Here is a 16,537-nt window from a genome sequence, read left to right as displayed (position 1 = left end):
TAACTTGATGAACAACAGGAAAAACATCAACGCACACGAGGGGGTCAACACTGGAATGATGAATATCTAAAGAATCGAATGCTGTTAGTTGATGTTGTTTCTTTGAAGGAAAAAAGGCTGAAAAATCTAAGAATCGCTTTGCGTTGGGAGACATACTTGAAAACCGGTAACCTGGAAGGAATCAAATTGAAATTTTCTGATGATGTTAAGATATATGAAAGGACCTAAAATCGGTGATTTGACAAGATGAAACTATTAAAGCATGGTCAAAGTCAAAAAGACTAAAATACCCTTATACTTAAAGAACAATTAAATATCTCCAGTGAACACATGGCAACACCAAAACCACTCATTTGAGTTTCCGGGGTGGTTGTCAACTGAAATAGGTTTTCTTCTTATACTTTCCCTATATATATATATATATTTGTTTCTAACTTTATAACACAAAGATAGTTTGGTCGGTGGTTGTGTACACTAGGTGTGGTCATGGTGACCCGAGTTCAAGCCTTGGTCTCTCATATATATTTATAAAATCATTCTTAAATAAAATAACAATTGTTTAGTTTGTTTTCAATCTTTTTCATCCAAGAATCCAACCTTTACAACTCGAGCCAATAATTAAAGTTCATAAAATATATAAATATGTAATATAATTTCGTTATAACTTTATTGAAACTAAACCGTCAAATGTTATACTAAAATATACCGGTAAGGCTAAAATTCCGTAAACATTATTATATTCATTTTTCATCTTATAAGTAATATTATATTAATAACTTGTTAAAATCCGTTAGACCTAATTACTAAAATACGTTAACATTTCTAAAGGTATATATACAAACAATAATATATGAACTTTAAAACCGATATACTATTTCTATTAAATTAATTAGTAGTTCTCGTGTTCTTATTATTTTAGCTCGTGAGATTCAGTCCTTCGGTTTCATATAACGCGCTTACCGTTTTATTTTCAAGTTATCATCCAATTGCAAAGGTGAGTTTCTCACACCCCCTTTTTACCCTTTTTAACTATTTGGGGGTAGCATATATATCCTATCAACAATTCAATTTTGTTTACTTATTATTTACAAACTACAATTCGTTATATAGACTTGTGTGTTTATTTGTTTACTTGCTCAAAGATTACTTGCTCATGGTTTCCTCAATAAGTATGATCATACGCCCCCATATGCACTCAGGACCTCGATGTTATGAGTGGAATAGGGACCCCCGATCTGAGTACGTTGGTGCACTATCCCAACTATAAAGGACTTTACTTGCTCATTTACACTTGTTCATGGAATTGTAGATTTTTTCATATGTATATCAAAACTTGTGTGAACTCACCAACTATTCAATTAGTTGATATATATATATATATATATATATGCTACAGGTACTTTCTTTAGAGGATGAAATGACGAGGATATTAGAAGTTAGGTTATCTAAATAATAAACAAGAAGATGTTTGACTTGTTCCTTTTCCTTTGTGTTTGTTCATTTGATAAACTTGTGTACTAGGGATTTGAATGAATTAACGATAATATTGTCACTTAATAGTATCACATGTGTTTAGAGCAATTTGTACGTCACACCTGGGCGTATTCCGCTTTAGCCGGGGTGTTACAGATTGGTATCAGAGCCGTGACTATAAGATAGGACATTAGACGTAGTGTTCTAGTTAGTTATAGTTTATTTGTTTAATTGTTTAGGTTGCATGATTAGAAAATTATGTGGGCCTTATGTGATTGTTCAATGCACTTGCTTAATATTTTTTTTGTGTGAGTTCCGAGCCCCGGTGCGGAAGCATGAATAATAGTCAATACTAATCAACAGTGTGGAGTTTGGATCTAGGATTAGGATCGAATCTAACTCAGATTCACTCTTGAATGATGTTATTTGGACGGATGAGGTGTATTGGGAGAGAGCCTGATTTGATTAACAATCAACAATAAAGTTGGATGAACAATTGTAATCAAAACACAAACAAGATAGAAACGGTAGTATGAAATATTAGCCGAATGATTCTCATTAAGATGAAACACTCATACATACATTCATACATACAATCAATTAAGAAATATCTCAGCCACCACCAGGAGAGCTCATCCTGGAGGCATAGACTCTCTCCAAGGGATGAAACCCTAAATCTCACACATACACAATACAGTCACTCATACTAGACAAATGAATAAAAACATCTATTTATACTAGCCTAGCATGACTTGGTCTTCAAGACATCCACCCTTGGTTGAGACCGAATAATACATTTTTCACCCATAAATTAATTCGAAGCATCGGTCTAAAATATAAGTCCCAACAATCTCCCCCTTAGACCGATGCCATCGAATTTCTTCCATGATCACCTCATAACTCGTTGTCTTTCATTGAAATTCTCCCCCTCATGTTAAGCTTCTCCCATTTTTCATTTCGAATCATCACTCTTATATCACTTTTGGATATAGTTGTATGGGCATATGAACGAGGCGTTGAACTTCAAAGATCAACTTCAAGTAACAAGGTTATCACAAAAAGAAATAAACTTATTGTGATAATCAAATAATCTTCCATTCTTCAAATCTGTGTCTTCCCCTGTGAATTATCTTCAAACCATTCCCTGAATTAAGATAGCATTCAAGTCAACCATAACCCGTTCTTGACTCTTCAAGTGACTATTTCATAGGAGGTTAGACTCTACTGATAATCCTTTCAACATTGTTGCTCGTGATGACTCCATCTTCTCATCCGTACTAGGAAATCTGAAAACTTACAAATGATGAAACGTCTTTGAAAAACCTTGGATTATTGATCTTGATCAACTTTTCCTTAACTTGAGTCTTTTACTTGATCTGAAGCATGCCATTTGCAATGAAATTCAAAAATTTTACTCCCCCAATTTCGTTGCAATTGTCTTTAATAAATGTGTCTTCAAATCAAGTGTGGGTGAAACAATCTTGATCATCCTCATCAAGATTGTAAATATCTCAAATGAACATATTCAAAAGTTGGTTGACACTAAAAGTGATTAAATCCTTAAGCTTGGTCAACACTTGTTCTTGTAAAGCCTTTGATGAAGTCGTGAAATTGGATGAGGTTTGAATTCCATAAGCTTGTTGATGATTGGAGAAAAATTACCAAAATACCCCTGGTATATATCTTCCGTAGAGAACAGCTTGGTCAAACGGTCAACGGCACCAAAAATCTCAAAAGTTTCTTCAAAACTTTGAAATGTTTCACAAACTCTGTTTCCTAGCACAAAGCATACTCTGATTCAATTTCCAAGCACAAAGTGTACTCGGAAGCACTTTCCTAGCACAAGGTGTACTCGGAAAACAAAGTGTACTCGGAAGCAAAACACTTGTGATTTTTCACTTTTTCACTTAACACCAAGCATGCTCGGGAGAAAAAGTGTGCTCGGGAGTACTTGTGAATTTTTCAATTTTAGCACTAGCACAAAGTGTACCCGGAAGCACTTTCCTAGCACAAAGTGTACCCGGAAATCAAAACACTTGTGATTTTTCAATTTTCAACTAGCACAAAGTGTGCTCGGAAGTACAAGTGTGCTCGGATTACTTAGTGCTCGGAAATAAAAATGTGCTCGGATTACTTAGTGCCTTTTCATTTTCCACCAAACATGCTCGGGAGCAAAAGTGTGCTCGGGAGCAAGGGTGTGCTCGACACAAACTTGAGTTGTCTCTTCACAAGCATAATTGTTCATGGCAAAACAAAGTATGCTCGAAAAAGAGTCTGCTCGAATAAATAACAAAGTGTGCTCGAGACTTAAAGAGAGTTTTCTTGAGAAGACAAAGGATATGCTCTGGGTTTCACAAAGTGTGCTCGAAATTTGATGTGCTCGATATAAGATGTGCTCGAAATAACCTGTGCTCGAGCAAAACAAAGATGTGCTTGGGCAAAACACCTCCTGTGCTCGAAGCAACACTTAGTCATTTTCCATACTCGAGTCCAATCTTAATTTTTTCATAGTGTGCTCGAGACATCAAAACTTCATTTCTGCGTCATCAGTCACTGATTCGCCCTTGCAGAACCTGCTCGAATATTCACTTTGCATCTGCTGCAACAAACAATGATGAAATTGCCTTTAGTACATGTTCATTCTTGACCTTTATATTCTCCTTATCAGTTTGTACCATCGGCAATATTTTTCAACAAACATCTATTGTTTGTTCAGCATGAGCACACAAAACCCTAATTTTTCAAATCCAGAAACAAGTTTCGTAATCGGAAATTAATCACTATAGCCCTATCCAAGTCATCTCGAAATCAAAGAAACCTATCATCATAACATAATCAACATTTTCAGATCTAGAAATAATCAGATGAACAGTGTTGCCCCAAAACGAGCCAAATAACACTGTTACATCAGATCCGGACCGTTTTGACCAAATAAACATGAAATTGATGTTGGATCTCCAAACGAGTCATCAACCCAAACATCAATCCATATACTTTTCTTCGAATCATCAAATAATTTCAAAACCCCCAAAAAATAATTTCAACGAACTTCATCGTTTAACGTCCATGGTGGATTCAAGAGCGAAATGAATCTGTTCAGCGGTTAGTCTGAACGATTCGGTAACCCAAACTCTGATACCAATTGTGAGTTCCGAGCCCCGGTGCGGAAGCGTGAATAATAGTCAATACTAATCAACGGTGTGGAGCTCGGATCTAGGGTTAGGATCGAATCTAACTCAGATTCACTCTTGAATGATGTTATTTGGACGGATGAGGTGTATTGGGAGAGAGCCTGATTTGATTAACAATCAACAATAAAGTAGGATGAACAATTGTAATCAAAACACAAACAAGATAGAAATGGTAGTATGAAATATTAGCCGAATGATTCTCATTAAGATGAAACACTCATACATACATTCATACATACAATCAATTAAGAAATATCTCAGCCGCCACCAGGAGAGCTCATCCTGGAGGCAGAGACTCTCTCTAAGGGATAAAACCCTAAATCTCACACATACACAATACAGTCACTCATACTAGAAAAATGAATAAAAACATCTATTTATACTAGCCTAGCATGACTTGGTCTTCAAGCCATCCACCCTTAGTTGAGACCGAATAATACATTTTTCACCCAAAGATTAATTCGATGCGTCGGTCTAAAATATAAGTCCCAACATTTTGTCAATTCATTTACGCCTCATGTACACAAAGCACACACAAGTCCAAGGCTTATGCCTAAAAACAAATATTTCTCAAACATTTTCAATTATTGATCTTTATTATGGTGTTTCGATATTTTCTTCTTAAAGATGGTTCTATATGGCGGGTATGTAGTAACTGTAAGGGGGATGTGCTTGTTTTTTGAAACTCTTGACACCAAGGTTATTGAAACCTAAGGATAAGCAATGCGTATAAATCCCAATCAGACGCGGGACCCGGTTGCTTACCTGGAGAGTTAGGAAAGGGCACGAACTCTATTAAGCCAAAGCATACCACTTTCAACGCCATATGAATCACAACTTTAAGTTTTCAAACGTGACCATGTTCTCTTTGTGAAAGAATATGGTTGCACTCATAAGGACGTCACGCAAGTCATGGTCGTTCATGCGACGTGCGACTCCAACCCTCTATGTTTTACAATGTGTTTTAACTGGAAGTCTGTGCATGAATACCCAGCTTTCGGTTCGATTTGATTTCGAGTTTCTTTGATGTTTGGAAAATAAGAGTCCATGGTGGTTCATGAAAACTTTAAAGTTTCATACAAGATTTAATATTTTTGTTATGATATTTTTATTTTATTTTCAATTATGTAATTCTTTATTTATTTATTTTAAAGCAAACTTTAACAAGGATTTTTATACCACACCCTATTCCGATTTTCACGATTTTCACCACAATTGTTCGCAAAATGTCTCTCTGTTTCAAAAAGCGTCGTTCTTCTAGCCGCAAGTTGACCGCTCAGATCACCAAACAACTAGCTTTGGTCCTTCCCGACATGATGACCCAAATTCACCAGAATCTTTCTGCTAATGCCACCTCTGCTTCAAGCGAGCCTAAAGAATCTCACTATTCGTTTAAGACTTTCACCAGTACCAAACCCCAAGAGTTTGACGGGATTGAAGGTGCCACTCCCCTACTTCAGTGGTACGGACAAATGGAGAGTAAATTCCTCCACATTGAGTGTCCCGATGACAAGGAAACCCGCTTTGCTGCAAGTGTCTTTGAAAAACCGGTACTTACCTGGTGGGTGATGGAAAAGACAACCCGTGGTGCCGAAGTTGCTATGTCTATGCCATGGGATGAATTGAAAGAACTGATGACCAAGCAATTCTGCCCTCTAAGTAAGCTTATAAACTTGGAAGCGGAGTTTTGGAACCTCAAACAAGAGAGTGGTGAGCATGCAGCTTACACGTCTCGTTTCAATGAACTCAATTTGCTGGTACCTCACCTTGTTACCCCAACCTCGCGTGCTGTCGATAAGTACATTCGAGGACTACCGAGACAAATTCAAGATAGTGTCTTAAGCAGTGCTCCCAAGGAATTAGGTGACGCGATAAACCTTTCTGGAACTTTAACTGATAATCATGTTAAAGCTGGTACTTTGACATTGAAGAAATCGAAGAAACCTCTTAACAAGCCCTCTACCGAAACCAAAGAGTCGAATCCCGAGTCATCCAAGCCTGCTTTCTCCTCACACCACCATAACAAGAAGCGCAAGAACTATGCGTTAACTCAAAAAATCGCACCTGAACCTCAACTCAACCTTGCATCACTACCCAAGAAACTCTACAACGGACCCCATCCGTATTGCAACTTTTGCCGACGTCATAACCCCGCCAATGCTGCTTGCCGCCAGTGCACCCGTTGCAACTGTTTTGGGCACCTTAGCACCGCTTTTCATGAGACTGCAATTGTACCAACTTCTCCTAAGCGGTTTGCTCAACCCAACCCCCGTCATGTGCCATATGTTTAATCCATAAATCAGATGCGAGCTTGCTATAATTGTGGTGATCCTAACCACTTTCGCAATGCGTGTCCACGACTCTCACATGTAAACTCACTTAAGCTTTCTCCAGATCCGCTGTATCAGGTTCAGACGTACCAAACCCAGCAAGCTTATCAGCCACAGGTTCCACCATTGTTGGCTAACCAAGCTCAAGTTCAGCCGCATCCCGCCATTTTAGCTCCTGCACCACAAGGTGGTCAAATTGTTCAAGCTCATCAAGAAAATCGTAGGCGTGCCTTTATGATTAACGCCAATCAATCTCAGCAAAACAACGATGTGGTGAACGGTACGTTTCTCGTAAATAACAACTTTGCAACCGTTTTATTTGATATAAGTGCCGATATGAGCTTTGTGTCATTTGAATTTGAGCCTTTACTTGCTAAACCTGATCTAAGATTAAGAACACGTATTATGTTGAGGTAGCTAATGGTAAATCTGTAACAATTGACTCGGTTATTCATAATTGCAAATTAAATCTAAACGGCCACAAGTTCTCGATCGACCTTATTCCTATGCAATTGGGAAGTTTCGACATCATAGTAGGGGTGGACTGGCTATCTGTGCGCTGAAATTGTTTGCTTCCCAAAATTCATTCGTATTCTGCTAGCCAATGATCAAATCCTTCGTGTCTCTGGTGAAAAGCCTTCTTCTTCGAGTCTAAAGCTTATCACTTGTTTTCAAGCCCAAACGTACTTATGCAAGAAGTATGTAGCATTCATAGCTCATGTGGTGGAAAAGAAGGAACGGAAAATTGAAGACATTCCAGTTGTTCGTGAGTATCCTTAAGTGTTTCCCGAGGATGTTTCTGGTCTTCCTCCTATTCGTGATGTTGAATTTCGAATCGATCTCGTGCCTGGTTCAACCCCGATTGTTAGGGCTCCTTATCGTCTTGCACCCTCAGAGATGCAAGAACTGTCTAACCAACTCCAAGAACTTTTGGACAAAGGGTTCATTCGCCCTAGTTCATCTCCATGGGGCGCACTCGTTCTTTTCGTCAAGAAGAAAGATGGATCCTTCTGTATGTGCATTGATTACCGTGAGCTCAACAAACTCACAATCAAGAATCGTTATCGTATGCCTCTTAATGACGATCTTTTTGATCAAATCCAAAGAGCTTCATGTTTCTCAAAGACTGATCTTCGTTCGGGTTATCATCAACTACGCGTGCATGAAGATGACATACCTAAAACCGCTTTTCGGACTCGTTATGGGTATTAAGAATTTAGGGTTATGCCTTTTGGGCTAACCAATGCACCCGCGGTGTTTATGGACCTCATGAACCGCGTATGCAAACCTTACTTAGATAAATTCTTGATTGTTTTTGTTGACGGCATTCTTATTTATTCCAAATCCAAAGCCGATTACGAGAAGCATCTTCATTCCGTCCTTGATCTCTTAAGGAAGGAACAACTTTATGTTAAGTTCTCAAAGTGCGAGTTCTGGTTGAAAGAAATTCCGTTCTTAGGACATATAGTAAACGAAAAGGGTATCCACGTTGACCCGGCCAAAATCGAAGCTGTTAAGAATTGGAAAACTCCAACCACCCCTACCGAAATTCGTTCATTACTTGGACTTTCGGGTTACTATCGTCGCTTCATTCTTAACTTTTCCAAGATCGCTTTTCCCCTAACCTCATTAACTCACAAGGATAAACCTTATGAATGGGAGCCAAAGTGTAACACCCCGTAACCGCAGCGGAAACGTACACGGGATGCAACAGACACATCTGATATCAACAGCATTGCTTATAAAGAAAATACCACTACATTAACTTATAACATATTACATTGTTGCGAGTTGCGTTACTGTCTAGGTGTTACACACATATATTACCAATAAAACATTAATAAATTCATTACAAAACATAGAACAGCAAGCTTCCAACAGGTAGCACAGATAGTTAAGCACATATCAATCATTCCAACTTGGGCATACCTAGAAAACATGTAAAGAAAACGGGCCAACTACGAATAGTTGGTGAGTTTCACTAATTTAAATAAACACTGACAAATCATTTTTAATAATCATTTATTAACCATATAATCATGCTGGGAACTATGTTACCCCAGAACATTTCCAATAACTTTCTGGGAACTATGTTACCCCAGAACAATAATAACCCCTGGGAACTATGTTACCCCAGAACAATAACAACCCCTGGGAACTATGTTACCCCAGAATAATAATAACCCCTGGGAACTATGTTACCCCAGAACAACAATAACCCCTGGGAACTATGTTACCCCAGAACAATAATAACCCCTGGGAACTATGTTACCCCAGAACAATAATAACCCCTGGGAACTATGTTACCCCAGAACAATAATAACCCCTGGGAACTATGTTACCCCAGAACAATATAACCCCTGGGAACTATGTTACCCCAGAACAATAACACATTATAAACATTTTATATATTCTATGCATCAGTCCATATATATATAAATGTACAAGTATTTCCATACGATCGGTATGTACTTAAATACTTTAAATAAGACATGTTTTCCGCCCCGGGAAAATATAATTAAAACAATTCATTAAAAGGGGCTCGTGAAAACTCACCTTGTTGTGAGTTGGTGAGTAATATAAGGAACAGCTACGTGCCTGGATCTGTAATATAATATCTAGTCGTTACTATATAATTCCCATAACTTAAATACATATCAATCGGTACATCTGGGAACATTGTTAACCCAGTACTGTACTCGATTCGGGGACAATGTTAACCCCGTGACACTTCTAAGGACTCAGATTGACATTGCTTAGAGTTTGACAGTCAATTTAGTTAAGGTGATGAAATTATAGCTCGGTTTGACACCCCGTTTGGCCGTGGGGCCCGTTTCCGGTATTTCGGTGCCGGAAACGGTAAAATCGGGTAAAATTACCCAAATCATCCGAATTATTTTCGGATGATTTATTTTTACTTAATTTACTTAGATTTATGAAATAGTCTATTTTTAGAGTTTTCATGTACCAGTCAGCTCGCTTATGCGAACTTTGCCGGTTTACACGTTTTAAGCTTTAAAAACTTGTTTTTATGTTCTTTTTAGCACAACTAATTACCCGATTAGTCTCGGGTCTTGAAATTTTGCACAAAACTTAATTTGACAGAAAGGAATTTTGTAAAAATTTTCCAGATTTAATTTCTTATATTTATATTTATTTATCTATTTTTAAATCTTATTAAAATACTAAATATATCAAAAATACCAAAACACTTTAGAAAAATCCCAAATTTTTCTGGGATGATCTTTATCATCCTCATAACTTTCTGGAATTTTCCCAGATTTATTTTCCTACATTTACATTTATTTATCTATTTTTAAATCTTGTTAAAACACTAAATATATCAAAAATACCAAAACACTTTAGAAAAATCCCAAATTTTTCTGGGATGATCTCTATCATCCTCATAACTTTCTGGAATTTTCCCAGATTTATTTTGCTACATTTACATTTATTTATCTATTTTTAAATCTTGGTAAAACACTAAATATATCAAAAATAAAAAAACACTTTAGAAAAATCCCAAATTTTTCTGGGATGATCTCTATCATCCTCATAACTTTCTGGAATTTTTCCCAGATTTATTTTCCTACATTTACATTTATTTATCTTTTTTTAAATCTTGGTAAAACACTAAATATATCAAAAATACCAAAACACTTTAGAAAAATCCCAAATTTTTCTGGGATGATATTTATCATCCTCATAACTCCCTGGAATTTTTCCAGAATTTAAAACTTATTTTTCAAGCCATTTTTACCCAAAACCGAGCTAGAAAGCCCTAGAACTCGTTTCACCGAAAAGCCTACTTAGACTTTTCCAACTGAGCTCAAATTTTGTGGGTGACTTTTATATGTTATAAAAAGCTTATCTTAAATTTTCCGGAATTGTTCATCATGTTTTGCTATTTTTCACTATTTTTGGCCAAAACCGAGCATTAAATTCACCAAATATTCATCTTTTATCCAAAAATTACCAAAAATTCACAGATCTCATATTTTCATGTGTAGATCATCTCTGTGAAATTTCGTGACCCGACTCTAAGCACACGTAAATCTGTCCATTTTTTCATAACACACGAAAACCGAACTATTTTGTGTTTTCTAGCTTTAGATCGCAAGGATCTCGGTTTCTAGCCTTTGCTAGCCGCTAGATACAACACTTACAAGCTCATCAACACCACACCAAGCAAGTTATACCCACAATCAAGCCATTTCTTTCCTAGTGTCGGTTTTTAAGTAAAAACAAAGGTTTTAACCGTAGAAATCCATTCCCGACTCTTTTTACTCATTTCTTGGACCAAGATCCCTTGTATAACATGTATACATCTCTTGATCATGCAAGAGTCGGTTCCATCTCGGTTTTTCACCCATCTTTCACTTGGAAACTCATTTTAACAAGATTTTAACCGTAAAATTTTATTCTAAACACTTTTAACTCATTACTTGGATCAAGATCCTTTGTATAACTTGTATACATCCCTTGATCATACGAGAATCGGTTTTATCTCGGGTTTTCACCCGTCTTTCACATGGAAACCTCCTTTTCTCAATATTGTAGAATTAGAAACAAGATTTAAGCATAAAACCATGTTTATACCTTGAAGATCTTGGTGAAAAATGGATGATCTTGGTTGTGTTCTTGAAAGATATGAAGGGATTTTGGGAGAGTTTTTGATGGAAAAAGAAAAAATGAAAAGTGTGTGTGCATAAACAAGGCCGATCGGCCTACATTATGTGTGGGGTGGGGCCCACACATCCATTCTAGGCCACACATTCAGATTTTTGTAATCCGGATGATGTTTTGGATAATCTGGTTCAGTTCGTTTCTCGTTTAAACTCGTAATTCGGCTTGAAACGAAATTAAAATGGTCGTTTTTCGGGTCAAAATAAAATTTACATAAAACCGACTTAAAAACTTTAAAAACTTAAACCATGACATTAAAACATCATATTATTAATAATTACGCATCTTTTTCGGCTTGATTGATCGTCTCTTGCTTGATTTGGTGTTAAATGTTTCGTTTAGCGTACCGACGTACCATTAAATCGAAATCCTTTTTCTGTGCTATAATTCACCTATCCCGAAGCATTCATACCTCGTAAACATCACTAAACATTATATACTTCGTCTATAATGTAATTCCCGATTCATTCGGGTTTCAATAATCGTTCATTGGTTAATTGTAATTCCAATACGATTCACTATATAATTGAGTATGATTCATACTGTGAACCATATATATTCGTATCAATGTGCTATAACTCATATAATCAATATTAAATAACACGTAAATAGTATATTCCGGCTACGGTATACCTGGATTTGTCGGAATCGTTACATTCTCCCCCCGTTATAAAAATTTCGTCCTCGAAATTTTATGCGTCAACTACTTCATTTTGAGGAAATAGGTGGGGGTATTTCTTCCGAAATTCATCCTTTCGTTCCCAAGTAAATTCTGGGCCTCGTTGCGAATTCCATCTAACTTTGACCAACGAGATCTTATTGTGTCTAAGTTGCTTGATCTTACCGTCCACTATTTCGATGGGCTCCTCTACGAAGTTGAGCCTATCACTTATTTGAACACCCTCTAAGGGTAACACCGATGTCTCATCCGCCAGACATCTTTTCAAATTCGACACATGAAACACGTTATGAACTGCACTTAGTTCCTCAGGCAGTTCTAGTCGGTAAGCTACCGGACCGATCTTTGCAGTAATAATGAATGGTCCAATATATCTAGGGGCCAACTTCCCCGCCTTTCCAAACCTGACCACTCCTTTCCAGGGTGATACTTTCAAATATACTTTTTCACCCTTCTCAAATGACAACGGTTTTCGACGGGTATCGGCATAACTCTTCTGCCGGTCCCGCGCGGCTTTTAGGTTGTTCTTAATTTCAAGAATCTTGCTGGTCGTCTCCTGGACCAGATCCGATCTAATGATCTGCGGGTCCCCCACTTCAGACCAGCAAAGTGGTGATCGGCACTTCCGCCCATACAATGCTTCATAAGGTGCTGCCTTTATACTGCTATGGTAACTGTTATTATAGGAAAATTCAACGAGTGGGAGATGTTGATCCCAATTCCCCTTAAAGTCCAGTACGCAGGCACGAAGCAAATCCTCCAAAGTTTGAATGGTCCTCTCAGACTGACCATCGGTCTGAGGGTGGTAAGCTGTGCTTAGGTCAATACGTGTTCCCAATGCTTCTTGGACAGCTTGCCAAAGTTTGGAGGTGAAATGGCTATCCCTATCGGAGATGATCGAGATGGGGATGCCATGACGAGACACTATTTCATTTATATAGATTTGCGCAAGTCTCTCAGTGTTAAAAGTATTCCTAATTGGAATAAAATGTGCCGATTTGGTTAATCGATCCACGATTACCCAAATCGCATCATGACCTCGGGGTGTCTTGGGGAGATGTGTCACAAAATCCATTGTGATCTGCTCCCACTTCCATTCGGGAATTTCCGGCTGTTGTAGCATTCCCGAGGGTTTCTGGTGTTCCGCCTTAACCCTCGCACACGTCGTACACTTGCCGACGTATGTGGCTATATCCTTTTTCATTCCTGGCCACCAGTAAAATTCTTTCACATCCTTGTACATTTTATCTGATCCCGGATGTATGGAATATTTCGATTTATGTGCTTCATCCATGATCAAATCACGAAGGTCATGGAGGGTCGGGATCCAAATCCGATTTTTGAAATAAAGAATTTCGTCCACACGCTGTTCGAAATTCTTCTCATTCCCGTAAAGTCCTTCTTTATCCAATTGGCCCTCATTCAACGCCTCGCGTTGAGCGACTCGAATCAAATCTGAAAGGTTCGACTGGACTATCATCCCCAACGCTCGCACACGTAGTGGCTTGACTCGATCCTTTCTACTCAAGGCATCGGCTACAACGTTAGCCTTGCCGGGGTGATATCGTATGTCACAGTCATAGTCACTCAGCAACTCGACCCATCTTCGTTGCCTCATATTCAGTTCTTTCTGATCGAATATGTGTTGCAAACTTTTATGATCAGTGAATATGGTGCACTTTGTACCGTAGAGATAGTGTCTCCAGATTTTAAGTGCAAAGATGACTGCTCCCAGTTCCAAGTCATGAGTAGTGTAGTTTTTCTCATGAACTTTTAACTGTCGAGACGCATAGGCTATGACCTTTTTATTTTGCATTAACACGCATCCTAACCCTCTACGGGATGCGTCACAATATACAACAAATCCATCGTCTCCGTCGGGGAGACTTAAGATTGGCGCTTGGCACAATCTTTGTTTTAGCGTTTGAAACGCCGTTTCCTGCTCTTCACCCCATTCATATTTCCGATCCTTTTGAGTCAGGAGGGTTAAAGGTTGGGCGATGCTGGAAAAGTTCTCTATAAATCGACGATAGTATCCAGCTAAGCCTAAGAATTGGCGGATTTCTTTCGGAGATTTAGGCGCTTGCCAATTCTTAATAGCTTCAACCTTACTCGGATCAACGTGTATTCCTTTGTGGTTTATAACATGACCGAGGAATTGCACCTCTTGTAACCAGAAGTTACACTTGGAGAATTTTGCATATAACTTCTCCTGATCCAGGAGCTCTAAAACTAACTTTAAGTGTTGCTCGTGCTCCTCTTTACTCTTCGAGTATATCAAAATATCGTCAATAAATACAATGACGAACTTGTCGAGATAGGGTTTACAGACTCGGTTCATGAGATCCATGAACACCGCTGGCGCATTTGTTAGCCCAAAAGGCATAACTAAAAATTCGTAGTGGCCGTAGCGAGTCCGAAACGCGGTTTTTGGGATATCCTCCTCTTGAATTCTAACTTGGTGGTATCCCGATCTAAGATCAATTTTTGAGAAATAGCTCGCACCTTGTAGTTGGTCGAACAAATCATCGATTCGGGGAAGAGGATATCTATTTTTGATGGTTAATTTGTTCAATTCCCTGTAGTCAATGCACATTCGAAGGCTCCCGTCCTTCTTTTTCACAAATAGTACAGGTGCACCCCACGGGGAATAACTGGGACGTATAAACCCCTTATCCAACAATTCCTGCAACTGGTTGGATAGTTCTTGCATTTCGGACGGTGCAAGTCTGTAAGGGGCCTTAGCAACAGGGCCAGCTTGAGGTAACAGATCGATTCTGAATTCGACCTGTCGGGTTGGCGGTAATCCAGGAAGTTCCTCTGGAAAAACTTGTGGAAATTCGCGTACCACGGGAATATCGTCCACCCGTTTTTCCTCAGAATCAGCGGCCGTCAGGCTCGCTAGATACGCCACACATCCCTGACGTATATATTTCAACACCTTGAGGTGGGATATAAATGGTATCATGGTGCCGGATTTTTCTCCCTGCACTAATACCTCCTCGTCATCCGACACCCGGATCTTGACGGTTTTCTTTTCACAGTTTATTTCTACCCTATTACGAGCCAACCAATCCATTCCCACTATCACGTCAAAACTACCCAATTCTACCGGTAACAAGTCAATCAGGAAGGATTGTTCGCTCAGAATAAAAGGGCAATTCCGAACAATCCGATTAACTATCATGGTTTTACCGTTAGCGACCTCTACGGTGTAGGGTTCTATGGTTTCACCAATAGGAAGGTTTGCTATCGAAAGGAACCTAACGGAGACAAAACTTCTATCGGCGCCTGTATCAAATAATACAGAAGCGTAATGATCAGAGACGAGGAAGGTACCTGTCACTACGCTGGGGTCCTGGCGCGCCTCGTTCGCTCCCATCACAAATGCCCGGCCTCGCGCCGGATTGGACGACGATGGCTGACCCACGAGTTGTCTCCCGTTTCCTCCCTGATTCAGTTTCGGGCAGTTCCTTTTGAAGTGATCCGTGCTGCCGCATTCGTAGCAAGCACGGCTAGTGGTCACCATCTGGTTTCCTTGCGGGTTCTGCTGTCGGGCTGATTGAGTTCTAAATGGTTGCGCCCGAATAGGTTGCGGTTGACGGTTCAGGTTGTTCAGATTTGTCTTACAATTTGGTGCGTAGTGTCCAACCCTGCCACACCGGTGGCACACCACCTCCTTGCACACGCCACTATGGTGGTAACCACATTTCCCGCATTTAGGAAACGTTCCCCTCTGCGGTTCTTGCCTTCCACCCGAACTAGTCATGGCATAGCTCTGGGCAGCGGGCCTAGCTCGTTTGTTTTGCTGCTTCTCTCGGATCCTATTGTCATACGTACCTCGCTTTCCCCCAGCCGACTCTCCCGTCGCCTTTATCGATCCGCTCCTTAAGAAATCATACGTGACAATACCAGCCTGTGTCACTGCACCCTCATACGTCTGGTGCCCTCCCGCGTTAACTATGCTCCTCACTACTGGAGTAAGTCCCCAAATATAACGTTCCACCCTTTTTGACTCTGGGGTGACCAACCACGGCACTAATCGTGACAGTTCATTAAACCGGTTGGTATATCCCAAGTGGTCCGCCCCATGCATCTCTAGGTTCCACAACTCATGTTCCAGTTTCTGCAATTCATTCTTTGGGCAAAAATGTTTCAAAACAAGATCCTTAAGCTCT

This window comes from Bidens hawaiensis, unplaced genomic scaffold (assembly GCF_021521415.1).
Source record: "Bidens hawaiensis isolate Kalapana, Puna unplaced genomic scaffold, B.hawaiensis_p1.1 tig00049060_1, whole genome shotgun sequence".
Taxonomy (NCBI): Eukaryota; Viridiplantae; Streptophyta; class Magnoliopsida; order Asterales; family Asteraceae; genus Bidens; species Bidens hawaiensis.
The sequence above is the reverse complement of the archived record's forward strand: the minus strand, read 5'-3'. Positions refer to the sequence as shown.